The sequence below is a fragment of the Hylobates moloch genome, unplaced genomic scaffold, assembly GCF_009828535.3.
Source record: "Hylobates moloch isolate HMO894 unplaced genomic scaffold, HMol_V3 SCAFFOLD_11, whole genome shotgun sequence".
Lineage (NCBI taxonomy): Eukaryota > Metazoa > Chordata > Mammalia > Primates > Hylobatidae > Hylobates > Hylobates moloch.
The window spans coordinates 99,676,209-99,689,844 of NW_026652286.1; the positions used below are offsets into that span (position 1 = coordinate 99,676,209).

Consider the following 13,636-nt stretch of genomic DNA (forward strand, 5'->3'; position numbering starts at 1 on the left):
GCGCCCGGCCTAGGTGTTTTCTTCTTAGCTTGCTCTTTCAGTTTGCTTACCTGCCAACTTTGCCTATTCTGAGACTTCAGGTCTCTATTCCTATTTTTTTTTTTTAACCTACATTTCAATTTGGTCCAATCTCAGACACAATTCCTTTCCCAGATTTCTCTTATAAACAATGGTGCATAACTGGTATATTTTGATCCCAAAATGGCATCCGAAAGCTTTCTGCAATGCCGCCAAGCCAGCACTTTCGGAAGCATCTGACGATATTAATTTCAGTCTATTTCCTGAGGTTTGCAGGAAACTGAAATGAAGAAAGCGCTGTGGCAAAAAATTAAAGCTTCATGGAAAAAAAAAAAAAGGAAGATTGACAGGAAACGAGGCTTCAATAGGACAGCTTGCACTGAGTAGTGCTGTCCTCCTTTCTGCATATCAACATATGCATAGGGAAAAATAGCTCTCTCTCCTACTTGCAGCACGGAGATTGGGAAGGGGCTTTGGCTACATGCTGTAGGTAACAACTGGGGTAAGTATACACAAGAGACTGAACCTCGGGTCCTTTAGACGGGCTTGAAAATTATCCCTGGTGGCCAGACTTTTTCAGAAGAACAAAGATGCATTCAATGTTTGTCCAATTTTTAAAAATTTTAGCAGACAATACGATCAGTTTTTTGCTAGAATCCACAATTTTGTGGTACTTGATTTTTCCACCTTCCCTGTTTTTTATACATTTGAATCTGATGTTTCAAATTCAGGCCTTTTGGGAAAGAAATTCCGTCTAAATCTTCCATGTGCAATGATAACTCGAAGCAAATTCTACCCCCAGACACACTGTCTTTCCTTTCAGAATAACTTTCTTTGTCTGGTTTTCTTTTATTCTGATGATCCATGTCCTGGTTTTCTTGACAGTTTCCTGCATGGCGGGAGCCTTCCCTCACTGGGCTCCTGCGAGGGTCTGTTCCTGTTTCTCACCAGTAGGTGGACACAGTCCTGCTCAGCATGCGAGATTTCTAACATTTTTACTGATAGGCCCCGCACAGTCTTAGGAATCGCCAGGAAGAATGAACAAGTGAATCATCGGTCAGTTACCCCAAAGCGTGTGAAGATAGGAGGTGGGGAGGGACAGGTGCTGTATCTTTCAAAGAAAAAAATACTTCAGCTGCTTACCTCCACTGTGACATGCATTTTTGAAAGTAGAGCCTAGTCCTTCCTGTCTTCTGCAGCTGTCTTTGATTGTTGAGATGACGCCTGCAAGAAGGAGATGGCAAAACCTGGAGGCGTGCGTGGGTCTGCAAATTTGTGGCTACAACGGGACACCTGGGATTTTAGGGAAAGACTAAGGAGTCATCGTGGATCATGCAAGGGGCATTGGACCCTCCCAGGCTGGACTTTCAGAGGGGCCACACTGTCCAGCAGGTGAGTTCCTAAAGCAATTTAGTCAGGGAATGAGGGAAGAGAGAAATGTGGAAGGTGCCCAGGCTGGGCCGAACTGAGACACGGCACAGCTTTGAGCTCTTCTCCGCCCGACTGTTTTATAGTCCAACGGAGACTTTCTCTTCTTTCTTTTCTTTTCAAATCTATAAGTGCAAGACATGCCCCAATGCCACCATGGATAGTGTTAAGCCTATTATGATTTGTTGTTATTGAGATGAGGTGAGAGATGGGGTGGTGAGAAAACAGTTCTCTCTCACTCCTTGCTGTAAGTTTTAATAGAGACGGGGAATTAAATTCAGCACACGTTCATTCCTGCAGTGGTTTTTAAAATTTTCTTTGTCTTTTTTTTTTGTGAGATGGAGTCTCGCTCTGTCACTCAGACTGCATTCTTCTGCTTAAGCCTCCCAAGTAGCTGGGATTATAGGCACCCGCCACCGCACCTGGCTAATTTTTGTATTTTCAGTAGAGACAAGGTTTCACTACGTTGGCCAGGCTGGTCTTGAACTCCTAACCTCAAGTGATCCACCCACCTTGGCCTCCCAAAGTGCTAGGATTACAGGTGTGAGCCACAGCACCTGGCCACAGTGGCCCTTTTAAGGACACAACATGTTATCTCTTCCAAATATTCCAATACCCATATGGGGTCTGTGACTATTATGATCCCCACAAAATGGATGAAAAACAGAGGCTGGGAGAGGGAGCGGTTTGTCCAGGGCCCAGGGTAATGAAGTAGGGAGTGGCCACTAGAATGAATTCTTGAGAAAGCGCATGGTTAATTGTAAATCACTCCGCAAACTTTGCTCGTTCTTGTTATTCTCAGACCAGAAGCCAGTATGGGTGGTAAGAAATAACAATGGCAATTGGGCCCACTGAGTGAGTAATAGGGTTAGAACAAGACTTTGTAAAAGTCACCTGGATCCCTACAGCCTTTGTTCCTCTATGATGTGGGCTCAGATTGTGTCACAGTGGTAATCTGGATCCTGGCACCGCCTTGGAAAGGCTTGGTGACGTGCCAGACATAAGGCAAGGGCACGGGCGGCCCCTAGCAGTGTTTTCAGCAGGAAGGAGGGAGTGGCTGAGTGGCTGCATGGAGGAGTGGATATTTTTGAAGGGGAGATTTCTTCTGGGACTTCCGAATCTTTAAAACTCTAACAAGTTAGACAAAGGTATACCCGGTCCTGTGGCCCCCGTCCCACCTTCCTGCTCAAGCTCTGGAACATTTAGTCCTGGATTGATGGTTATTGGCACAGATGTTAAAGGCTATTAGGGGGGAAAATGGAAAGCTTTTCCTGCGCTAAAAAGTAAATGTGGGTTTGGCGTATTGATCTGAGCACAATAGGCAGTTTTCATAATTTGAATGCCTGTGTTGTCAGACACACAAAGGTGTTTGCTCAATCACAAATACAGTAAACATGATTTGCCAGTGTGTGAGTGGCAGGCATGAGCCAGAGAGAGGAGACAGGGGGTGAAAATGTAGGCTGAGCATTTGGAGAAGTAGCTCTCAAGATTCTGAACACCTTGTGACTACTATAACATTGCGTTGTACACTTAAACATTGCCAAGAAAATTGATGTTAAGTGTTCTCACCCACAAAAATGATAATATGTGAGATAAGTAATGCATATGTTAATTAGCTTAATTCAGTCATTCCACGATGGAAACATATTTCAAAACATCCTGTTTTACACCTTAAATAGATACAATTTTTATTTGCCATTTAAAAAAACAAATAAAAATTTAAAAAGAGAAGAGTCCAATTATTCTCCATATTTTGATCGGTTCTAAAGAAACTGGCATTTTTATAGAAGTATCATGAAAAAGAAAAGACAAAGTCTCAGTGGAAAATGAACTTTCCAAAAAATATAAACAGAATATAGTCATCTTATGCTTACATATATATTTATTGTCATATAAGTAAATGTACACTTTAGAAAAGTTTAAAATCCAAAAAATTCTCTAAGAAAATAACTGAAAATAAGATAACTACCTGCAATATTGCAAAATTTTCAACATGGCTGAGGTCAAAGAAAAATTAGTTTGCTTTCTATCATGAATATTTACCCATCCTACCAAATATTCTTCCATGTGGGGAAAAAAGAGATTCAGAACACCTGATCGAAAAGCTGGTGCTTTACAACCTGCTTTTCCAGAGCATATTTGGGCCATCCTGTCTTCTGGTTTGACCAACAATTCAGAACCATGGCTTCCATAAACGGCTTTGATACTGTTTTCTCTCATCAGTGAGCCTAGGGGACCTTGCTCATTTGAACAGATTGGTCTTGGTTTCAGATGCTCTGGGAACTTGCATTTGTGAACCTTCCTTGGCGTGTTCCTCATGGAATCTGGGGGCAGAGTGGAAGCCTGGGATGGCAGGTGTCACTGGCTGACTGTGATTGGATTGTCCAGGCTTCGTGATCCCCCTCTGTGAGCTGTTCCTATTTGGGACCCAGGGAAAATCATTTTAAAAGCTGAAACGTTTTGAAGTAACAAGTGACTGCTTTTTTTCTCTTCTCATTTCAGGCATGCTGAGTTTTAGTTCAGAATGGTTGCACGGGGGCCTCTTCATCATGAATCTGGAAACCCTCTATCATTAAGGATTAGTTCACAGATTTCCTGAAAGTAAAAGAAAAATGGAAAAGGTAAAAACTTGATGTTTTCCAAATGCTTGACCTTTGGAGCATATGCTAGTGCTGCACTTTCTACGCAGACGATTTCCACAGAATTTTCTCCTTCCTTACCTTACATCGCTCCTTAATGCCATACTCTGACTTCCTAATTCTCAGTCCATTCACACCCATCCACTGATTCACAATACCAATGTCAGCTCCAAACTTCCATTCTTTTTCTTTTTTGTCATCACATGTCCCTGTTAGAAAATAGGAAGGTACCAGCCACCACCTTGCACAGACTCTGGGATCTAAGACCACACAACGAAAGGGAGAAATAGTGGCTAAAGGAGTCACTTCATGACTGGGGAGCACAAATGACTTAGACCTGCACCACCTGATGCTGTGGTTACTACCCACATGCGGCTATTTAAGTTGAAATTAATTGGAATTAAATAAAGTAAAAAATACAATTCCTCAGTCACAGTGGTCCTATGTCAAGTGCTTAATAGCTGAATGTAGCTAATGGCAGCTGTATTAGACAGTGCAGATTTCATAGACCATTTTATAGGCTGTGTATATCAGCACAGAAAGTGCTACAAGACAGTGCTGATGTGTCTCTTTACACAACCAGGTTTAAGCTGGCACTGTCTAGGGTAATGGCTGACAATCAGGATTTGTTCCTTCAGAACGATAGTTGGAGAAATGGTCAACCCTTGGTTTGATAATAATAATGCCTTTGAAGGGAGGAAGCCAGAGATAACTACTTCACAAAATTAATGGTGTTTGTATCTAGGTCTCCAAGCCCCAATGAAGGAATTTAAGATTAAGAAACTTAAGTCTATTTGGAAACAAATGAACAGGTGACCATCTACCATGACTGCTACAAAAACTGAACTGTGTCTCCCTAAACATTCCTATGTTAAAGCCCTAACCCCCAGTGTGGCCGAATTTGGAGAAAGGGCCAATGAGAAGGTCATAAAATTTACACGACATCATAATGGTGGAACCCTGACCCAACAGGACTGGTGCTCTTAGAAGAGGAAGACACCAGAGCTGTCCCTCTCTCGGCTTGCACCAAGGAGGAGGTCACGTGAGCACACAGTGAGAAGGCGGAGGACCATCTGCCAGCAGGAAGAGACCCTTCGCTAGAACCCCCCACGGTAGCACCTGATAGTGGACTTCTAGCTTCCAGAACTGTGAGAAAATACATTTCTGTTGCTTAAGTCACCCAGTTTGTGGCATTTTGTCATGGCAGTCTGAGCAGACTAATACGATAAACTTGTATTTGGGTTGCTGCTGCTAATAATGGCTGGCATTTGTATAGCACTTTGCAAGGTGATTTTATATCTCTGATTTACTTCTCACAAAAGCTCTTGAGGCTGGTATTAATGTTGTGATTTTACAGATGAGGAAAAAGCCTCCTAAGAACTCTCTGATAATCAGTGATCAAACTGAGATTGGAAATCAGGGCTTCTGAGCCCTACTCCTGTGCTGTAACCACTCTGCAAAATTGTTTTACAGATCTCCCGTGGTTGCCCGATACAGACTGTACCTGGGCAATGATGAACACGAGAGTGAATCCATGGCTGCTCTCACATTTGAATCTGCTCAATAGAATAATCAAAAGTTCAGGAACATGAAAATCAATATCACACAGTTAATAAGGGGTCTTTTCCAGAATATCAAAATTATTTGTCTACAAATGCATATTTAAATGCAAGTGTGTAATTGACAAAAAACACGAACAAGAAATCTACAGATGAGGAAGTTCAAATGCTAATAATTATTTTTAAATGTGCAAACTTCTTAGTAAAAAGGAAAGAGGGGTCATTTTTACAATTATCTAATTAGGAAAAAAGTTTAAAATCTTGTAATATCAAGCATTGAGGAGGAAGTGTCAGAAACTAGGGAAAGGGCTATAAATTAATTCAGCCTGTTTGGAGAACAGTTTGTCCGTATCTAGTAAAGCTGTAGATATGCACACCCTACATTCCAGGAGTTGACTTCTAGATGTATATCCTAGAGAAAATCTTTGTTTGTGTACACAAACAGATATGATCAAAGATATTCATTGCAGTCTTCTTAGTAATCACAAAAAAACTGGAAGCAAGCTAAATGTCTGTCAATAAGGTAACGGGTGAAGTATAGTCCATTCATGTAAAGAAACATTCTCTAGTATTTAAAATTAACGGATTTAACTGCATCAATATAGATACATCTCAAAAATGTGTTGAGTGAAAAGGGCAAGTTACAAAAAAAATTACGTGTTCTTAAAAATTATTTAGGAACCAGTTGATATTATATGTTGTTTGTGAATATGTAAGTAGTAAAAATATAAACATAGATATAAAGAAACCCACCTTCAAGGTGATGATTACCTTTGACGAGGGAGAAAAAGAAATGATAAGAGGGAAGTTCAATTTTATCTGTGACTTTTTACTTCAGACTTTTTTCTAAAGCAGATGGGAACAAAGAATTAATGTGTTAAATCTGAGTGTCATGTGGGTATATGCTAAATAATTCTCTATACTTTCATGTACATATACATTTTTTATAATTTAAAATCTCAAAACATTTTGGAAGATCAGTATTCTCCTGACCATTCGCTCTCAGCACTCACAGCCCCTGTCCAGGTATTTATATTCTCCAGAGCAAACAAGTGAGGGCCAAAAGAGGCACTCAGAGAAAATGCCTTCTGAAGGGGCCCCAGTAAGTCAAAGGTAGATTGCAGTGTGGCAGCCTAGCCAGGATCAGGCACCTTGCTCACCCTCTGCTAAACAGAGATGCTGTACGGAGCCTGAGACCCTAACTTATAATAGTGGGGAAGAGTCAGGAACAACTTCCCTCAGCTCTGCCTGTCTTCACCCTAGATTAGAAGTCACCACCTGCCTTATGACTTGGCTCTAACACTCACGTAACAGCTTAAGAAATCAAAAACTTAAAACTATTTCTTAAAAGCAATTAATGTGAGACTCAGGCAATTTTTTTCTTGGGTGTACATAAAGCTTAGCTTTGCTAAAAGTGGTTTGTTTGTTTTGCAGGGATAACAAGAATAAAAGGTTTAATTAGTGTTTCATGAGTCACCCAGCTGACATGCACCTCTTTCTTTTAAAAACAAGCTATTGAGACACCTTCACCATTCAACACCTTCCCTTTCCCTGCTGTCTCCCTTTTCCCCTCCGAATTCAAGGTTCTCCTAGACTTTCAGAAACTTTGTGTGATATGTTCAATGTTTACATCACCTTCCTAAAACATGTGTTTTCTAGATTCTTCTTGGACATCAGCTGACTTAACCATTGAGGAAATAAATTAACATCTATTGAGCACCTGTTATGTGCTGATGCTTGCTCACTACATGTTTCATTTGGCTTTACTGGATTCTTATGACAATCCTTTAAAATGGGTGTAATCATTAATATTACCTTCATTGCAGAACTAAGAAAACTGACTCTCAGAACGAGTAAGTAACTTGTCTGTGTTTACAAAGCTAATAACTCTACTAGGTGGAGTCAGGATTTAGAAGCCACACTGGGACTCAAAGTCCTGGGTTCGGATTCTGAATCTGCCACTCATGAATGTGACTGTGTGGATCACTTACCTGTCAGAGCTTTAGTTTTCTCATTCCTGAAATGAAGGGGTAGGACTAGATGATATCTAAGTTTCTTCCTAATTTTATGATATTTTCTGTGGCAATTGTATTATACAAAAAGGACAGAAGAGACCACTTATTTTACCATCTATATTTCTTTTCCCGCTCTCTGTGGACAATGCTTCAAGGAATGAGTTTACCAACTGAAAAAAGATCAGTGAGCCAAAAGTGTCCTGCTCAACCAAATGTTCCATTCAGCCATGATCTCTCTGGGCAGGACTCATGTCTGGCTCTTTGTTCTGTGAAATACTGATACATCTGGCAATCAACCTGTGTTATTACAGTTACTGAGTGTCTGGTAAGCACAAAGAATTAGAAGCTGAAAGAGACCCTGTGCACGTTAAAAACTTGAAAAGCAATGCCTTGAACTGCATCCACTTGCATTACCTTGAAATCCTCTTAATTCGGAGATGAAGGGACCTGCTTGCTATTGATAGCATGGGGGTGTCGCTGTTTTTCTTTCGCCCTATTTGTCCATAGTGTCAAGTTCATATCAGGTACCTGGAGCTGGATAATTCAGGACCAGGGGCAAATAAACTTTGGATATGAAAGGACAGACGTCTGTTTACTCCAGTGGTAACTGTGGTTTTAGTGAGACTAAAAGGGTTGAACTTGAGCTGGGTCTCAAAAGAGAGGTACAAGTTGGAGATTGTCTCAGAAGGTGGTGTGTGTGTGTGTGTGTGTGTGTGTGTGTGTAAGAGGGGTAGCAAATCAAAACCCAGGTGGATCTTGACAAAGTCCTGATAGTTGCAGAAATGACACTCTCATGAATGAAGGAAAAGAAAATAGAATAGACGACACAGAGGGTCTCATATGAGGAATGATGCTAAATTTATTGAAAGGCAGCGTAGTAAAGATTCTGGCCTTATGCTACTTGGATGAAATTCTGGCTCTGTCATGTATCAACTTTTGGCAAATCATTTAATCTCTAAACTTTAGTTTCCTTATCTATGGTAGCTACTTCACAGGGTTGTCATGAAGATTAAATAAGAAAATTCCTGTTAAGTCTTTCAGCACACAACACTCAATAAATGTGCATTATTACTAGCATGGGGTTAGGGATCACAGACGTAGCTTTCGGAAGGAGCTACTGAACACCAGAACATTTGAACATGGGAAGGATGTTTCCAGGACACTGGCAGAATGCAACTGAATTCGGAGGGAAGCAGGAGAATTGTTTGGCGGTCATTGCAATGATCTTGGTATGAGGTAATTGGGTCATCCCTTAGAATGATGTTAATGAGAATAAAAGGAAAGGGCAAATATGATAGACATTTCAGTGTTTAAACATTTAGTGAATGAAGAGGACACAAGAGAGAAATGAGCCCAAAATGACTTCTAGTTGTTGGACTTGACCTACTAAAATAAGGGCATCATTGAATAAGTGGGGGAACTTGTTTCAGAGGAAAAGCCAATCTGAGGTTTATTTCCTAGTGTTGAGGGTATGGGGGGGTCACCCCAATGGATCTTTCCTGGTGACCATCAGAATTATTGATCTACTAAAGAGAATGGACTGTGTTTACTCTTTGAAGTTTCCTTATCTCCATTTGTGTACTACTTACATTTTCCCCATCTCATACCTACTGTAGTATTGTTGATTTAATTTTTACTTCAATTCAACTTAAACTGATTGGTTTGCCTTCATCTAAGCAATAATATCTGTGAAATCTCGGGCTTTATATGCTAGTTATATTTTGTCTCAGACACATTAAAATAAAATCATGACTGTTAAAATACAAATATTCATTCGTATACCTCCTAAAATCATTCCCAGTACTATCATTGTTATACATACATTTTGTGAGACAGGAATAAAAATAAAAATTGGAGCCATATAGAGCACTTATTTTCTCATGGAAATAGAATTCTGAAAAGATTAGGAAGCTAAAGTGAGAGAGAAAAAGTGGCCTGAGAATTACAAAGAAAGAAAGAAATGAGAACCAGGATGAAACAACGTCATGCACATAGGTTGAGGGCAGAATAAGACGGAGTGTTGTGAGAAAGTTTCAAAGAAAGGGTGGTAAAAATGCCATTATGTAGAAGAATGAATTTGGAAAAAGCCATGATATCTAGAATTAGACAACCAAGGTGGGGGTGGGGTCAGGGTCTGCATATATTTTGAAAGTAAGCCCACATGCATGATTTACTGATGAATTCAATGTGGGGCATAAGCAAGAGAGAAGAGACAAGACCCCTGCATTTTGGGCCTGAGCAACGAAAATATTTTAGCTGTGATTAACTGAGATATGGAAGATTATAGATGGTCCAAGTTTGGGGGATGGGGGGAGATCAAGAATTCCATTTTGGACATGACAAGTTTGAGTTGTATATTAGCATTCCCAGAGAGGATTCAGAGAAGACAGTAGAATAAATGGGTCTGGAGTTCAGGGTGCAGGATCAACCAAGAGATACAATTTGGGAACCATGAAAATATAGATTATAACTAAATTCACAATGCTAAATGTTTTTATTGTATCAGAATAAACTTGTTTATGCTATGGCAACGAATCCACCGCAAATTTTAGTGGCCTATAACTTCAAAATCATTCTTTCTTGTTTATACTGTATGTCCACCTGGTTTGACTAGAGCTCTGCCCCACTTTCCTCACTCCAGGACTCAGGCGGATAAAACAAGGAGAGGGAAGAGAACTTGGGAGGGTTTGCTTTGGCAATGAAATTCTAGTTCAGGAGAGACATGTGTCACTTTTGCTCACAAATCATTGACAAAACTAGCCACATGGCCGTAGTCAAGTATAGGAGGTGTCAGGAGATACAGGAAACATGACCCAACCATGCACTTGGAAGCCAGAGAGGGAGATACATTTGGAGTACTGGGCAGTAGTAGTCACCACAGTCACCAAGGGAGAAGGCAGGGTGGCCAAAGGGTAGTCTTGGGGCACTTCCACATTCAGAGGTCGAGGAAGTGAGAAGGAGGCAGCTGATAGGGAAGGAAAACGAGAATTTAGTTCCCTGCAAGTCAAGTGAAGTTTTTGTCACTTGGATTGAGAAATTTAAGAGAATGAAAAGGATTGGTAGAGGTGAGTAAAGTCATCAAACCCCACAGAATGAAATAAAGCAGAAGAGAGAAAGGAGCTCAGGAGTTAGATGAAGAATAAGGTGTATTCAGTAACTTACACCAAATCAAAAATCTGGGACGCCATGAACACAGGGATTAAGAGCTCCAGCTTTCCAGGGACAAGGGCCCAGGTTGCACCCCTAGCTGTTACCTTGTATTATCTTTGACGCATCCCCTAACCTCAGCTTCCTTATCTGAAAATGGGTCTGCTGTGAAGATGAATGTCGGAAGCATTCAAGTGGTAGCTGGCATCACCATGCCGGTCGAAGCGTGAATTGCTACAGCCACTTTGGAAAGCTGTGTGACAACATTGGTGAAAGCTGAAGATATGAGTTACCTATGAACCAGTAACTACCACCCTATGTAGGTACCCAATAGACCTGTGAAAAATATTTCACCAAAAGGCATGTTCTAGAATGTTAATGGCAGCACTACTTACAAGAATCGCACACAGGAAACAAGTGAAATGCCAAGAGCAGCCCTGATAAATGAACTGTAGTACAGCCACGCAGAGAGACTGCACAGCAGTGGGAGTGAATGATGTAACACACAACAGCATGCTTAGACCTCACCATGTCATGCTGAGTGAGAGAGGACACACATTTAAAGAGCACATTCTGTTTGATTCCATTCATGTAAAGGACAAAAACAGTCCAAACCGAATCGTTCTAGTAGAAGTTAGGATAGTTGTTACCCTTGGGAAGAGAAGGGCCAGTTCCTGGAAAGGGAAAGAGGTGGACTTGTGAGGCGCTGATAAATGGGTAATTCAATTTGGAAAAATTGATTGAGCCACATATTATATTTATGGTATGTGCATTCTTTATTAAAAAGATAAAATTTTTTGAAGAAAAAAAGAATCAGATGTGTTTTAACCTCTAAGTAAAGCAAAGTCACTTTACTTTGTGGAGACACCTGATCCCACTTGTTTTTTAATTACCAATTGCTGCCTCCCCTGCCAAAATGGCTGATTCCAGCCACTAGAGTAAATATTTGCATAAATAGGATGCATATCATTTTGGTGTGATTGGCAGTTTAATTAGATACATGTCCTCTCACTGCCATTGTAATTAGATTGGTGGAGAATCCAGAAATTCCAGGTCGTTATATTTGTCTCTTAATTGCTGGAGTTTTAGACAAGTATTTATTGTACTTATGAACATGATTCGTGGTCTTGGCATGGGGGAAGCCACACTTCCACTGCAGAACGAAGTTAATCTCATTATGTTAACCAGGAAATTGACATGCTAAACAAAGAAGTAAAATGGGGAAAAACTGCCCCCTAAACTCCTTGCCTTTTCCACTGAGTGTCAGTCAGTGGCAAAATAGGGCTCCTGGAACATTAAAACAAGCCTTGAATTTAAGCACGCCAGCAAAAAGCAAGTGAAAGTCCTTGCCAATTTTACAAGGCAATCTCCATTTCCCTATTGCTTGCTTTTTTTCCTTGTTTTACTGCAGCTAGTTTAACGTGATACTGTAACTCTACCAGGAATGAACACAAACCAGATTCAAGGCTCATCCAACAAGAGTGAATGTAGATGCAGATGAAATATTGAGGGGCCATGTGGTTTATGCCCCCATCTCTAGGCAGGATTGCTTGAACATCACCACTCAGGAAGCCAGTCACCTGAATCCAATGGCAGCATCATAACAAGGGTTTGCTCTCTTCCTTTGCTCATCCTGACCTTTCTGGATTCAGCCTAGATGATCTCAACCAGTTAATTTTAATTTTGCATACACAGGAATTAGGCAATGTCTTTTTTTTTTTAAATATTTTTTTCTTAGATATTTTTAGATAAATTTAGAGTAAGTAATTAGAATCTCATTTTCTCCTAGAATGAACTAGAAGATGTTTGGGTATATGTATGTGTGTTTTTGAAATTTCTGTGCAGATTTCAACTCAAACCTACACACTTTAAAAATACATGGTTTTTAGATATTAGTCACAATATATTGCTTCCAATGCAAAAGCAAAATATAGTAAGCCTTACATACTAAATTAGATCATCTTTTAGAGAAGACAACATGTGGATAAACTTTTATAACTAATTCTTAGCTATTATCCATTCCAAATTCTTAGCTATTATCCATTCCATCCTTACCTAATTCTGATCTGATCTTAGATTGCTAGAATGCTCCTTTCTAAATTGTCCTTAATACTGACTCAGAGACAGAGGCAAGCAACTTCACTCGTTGAACATTTACTGAGGGCTTCCTATGTATCAGGCACTATGCTTAGTACTAGAGATGAATTAGAAACTGTCTCTATCTTAAAGGGGCTCAAATTTAGACAAAAGGACAAACGTATAACAACAGAATGTTAGGGAATAAAAATATATGTAGAAATTATAAATGAAGTACAGAGGAGGGGGGATTAACTTTAAGGGTAGAGGGATTCAAGGAAAGGCTTCCTAAAGAAGGAATGTCTGAATGTGTTTTTTAAGGGTGAAGAGGAATTTTCCTAGTGGGCTTCTAGACAGTAAGGATGCAATGACCATAGGCACAAATACTTGAAACAGCCTAGCACATTCTGGGAACTGGATGTAGTGGTTTGATAGATAGATAGAGGTAAAATAAATACACCTTGGCAGAAATCATGACCTTATTCTGTTGGTGAGGGGACAAATATGAAGGTTTCTACATTGGTCACGTGATTGGCTCACTTTGGCAGTGGTGTGGAGGAAGGACTGAGGGTGTGCCTGGAGGCGGAAATGCTATTCCTTCAGATGAGGAAGAATAATTGAAAGGTTTTTACATTAGTTTAAGCTGGCCACGATGAGAATTTGGGCAAAAATGTGAGGATGTTTGGAAATGAGAGAACAATTTGAGAGATGCCTAGAAAAAGGACCAGCAATCTTGGTGAAGAGACAGCCTTAG

General features: G+C 40.2%; 2 long non-coding RNA genes across 5 annotated transcripts in view; both read left to right on the forward strand.

Moving 5' to 3' along the window:
• Window positions 1-4,456, forward strand: part of LOC131384607 (uncharacterized) — a 5,988-nt gene extending 1,532 nt beyond the window's left edge. Inside the window, exons 1-4 of one of the 3 annotated variants that reach the window (XR_009215621.1) lie at window positions 322-520; window positions 1,218-1,410; window positions 3,949-4,067; window positions 4,302-4,456. This is a non-coding gene — a long non-coding RNA (uncharacterized LOC131384607). Of the gene's footprint in view, window positions 1-321; window positions 521-1,217; window positions 1,411-2,472; window positions 2,595-3,948; window positions 4,068-4,301 lie in introns of those variants that run through there. The other 2 variants (XR_009215620.1, XR_009215622.1) reach the window with 2 other exon arrangements.
• Window positions 4,457-5,089: 633 nt separating this feature from the next.
• LOC131384608 (uncharacterized) overlaps window positions 5,090-13,636 on the forward strand; it is a 79,355-nt gene continuing 70,808 nt past the window's right edge. For both annotated transcript variants that reach the window (XR_009215623.1, XR_009215624.1), the window contains exon 1: window positions 5,090-5,233. This is a non-coding gene — a long non-coding RNA (uncharacterized LOC131384608). The remainder of the gene's footprint in view (window positions 5,234-13,636) is intronic.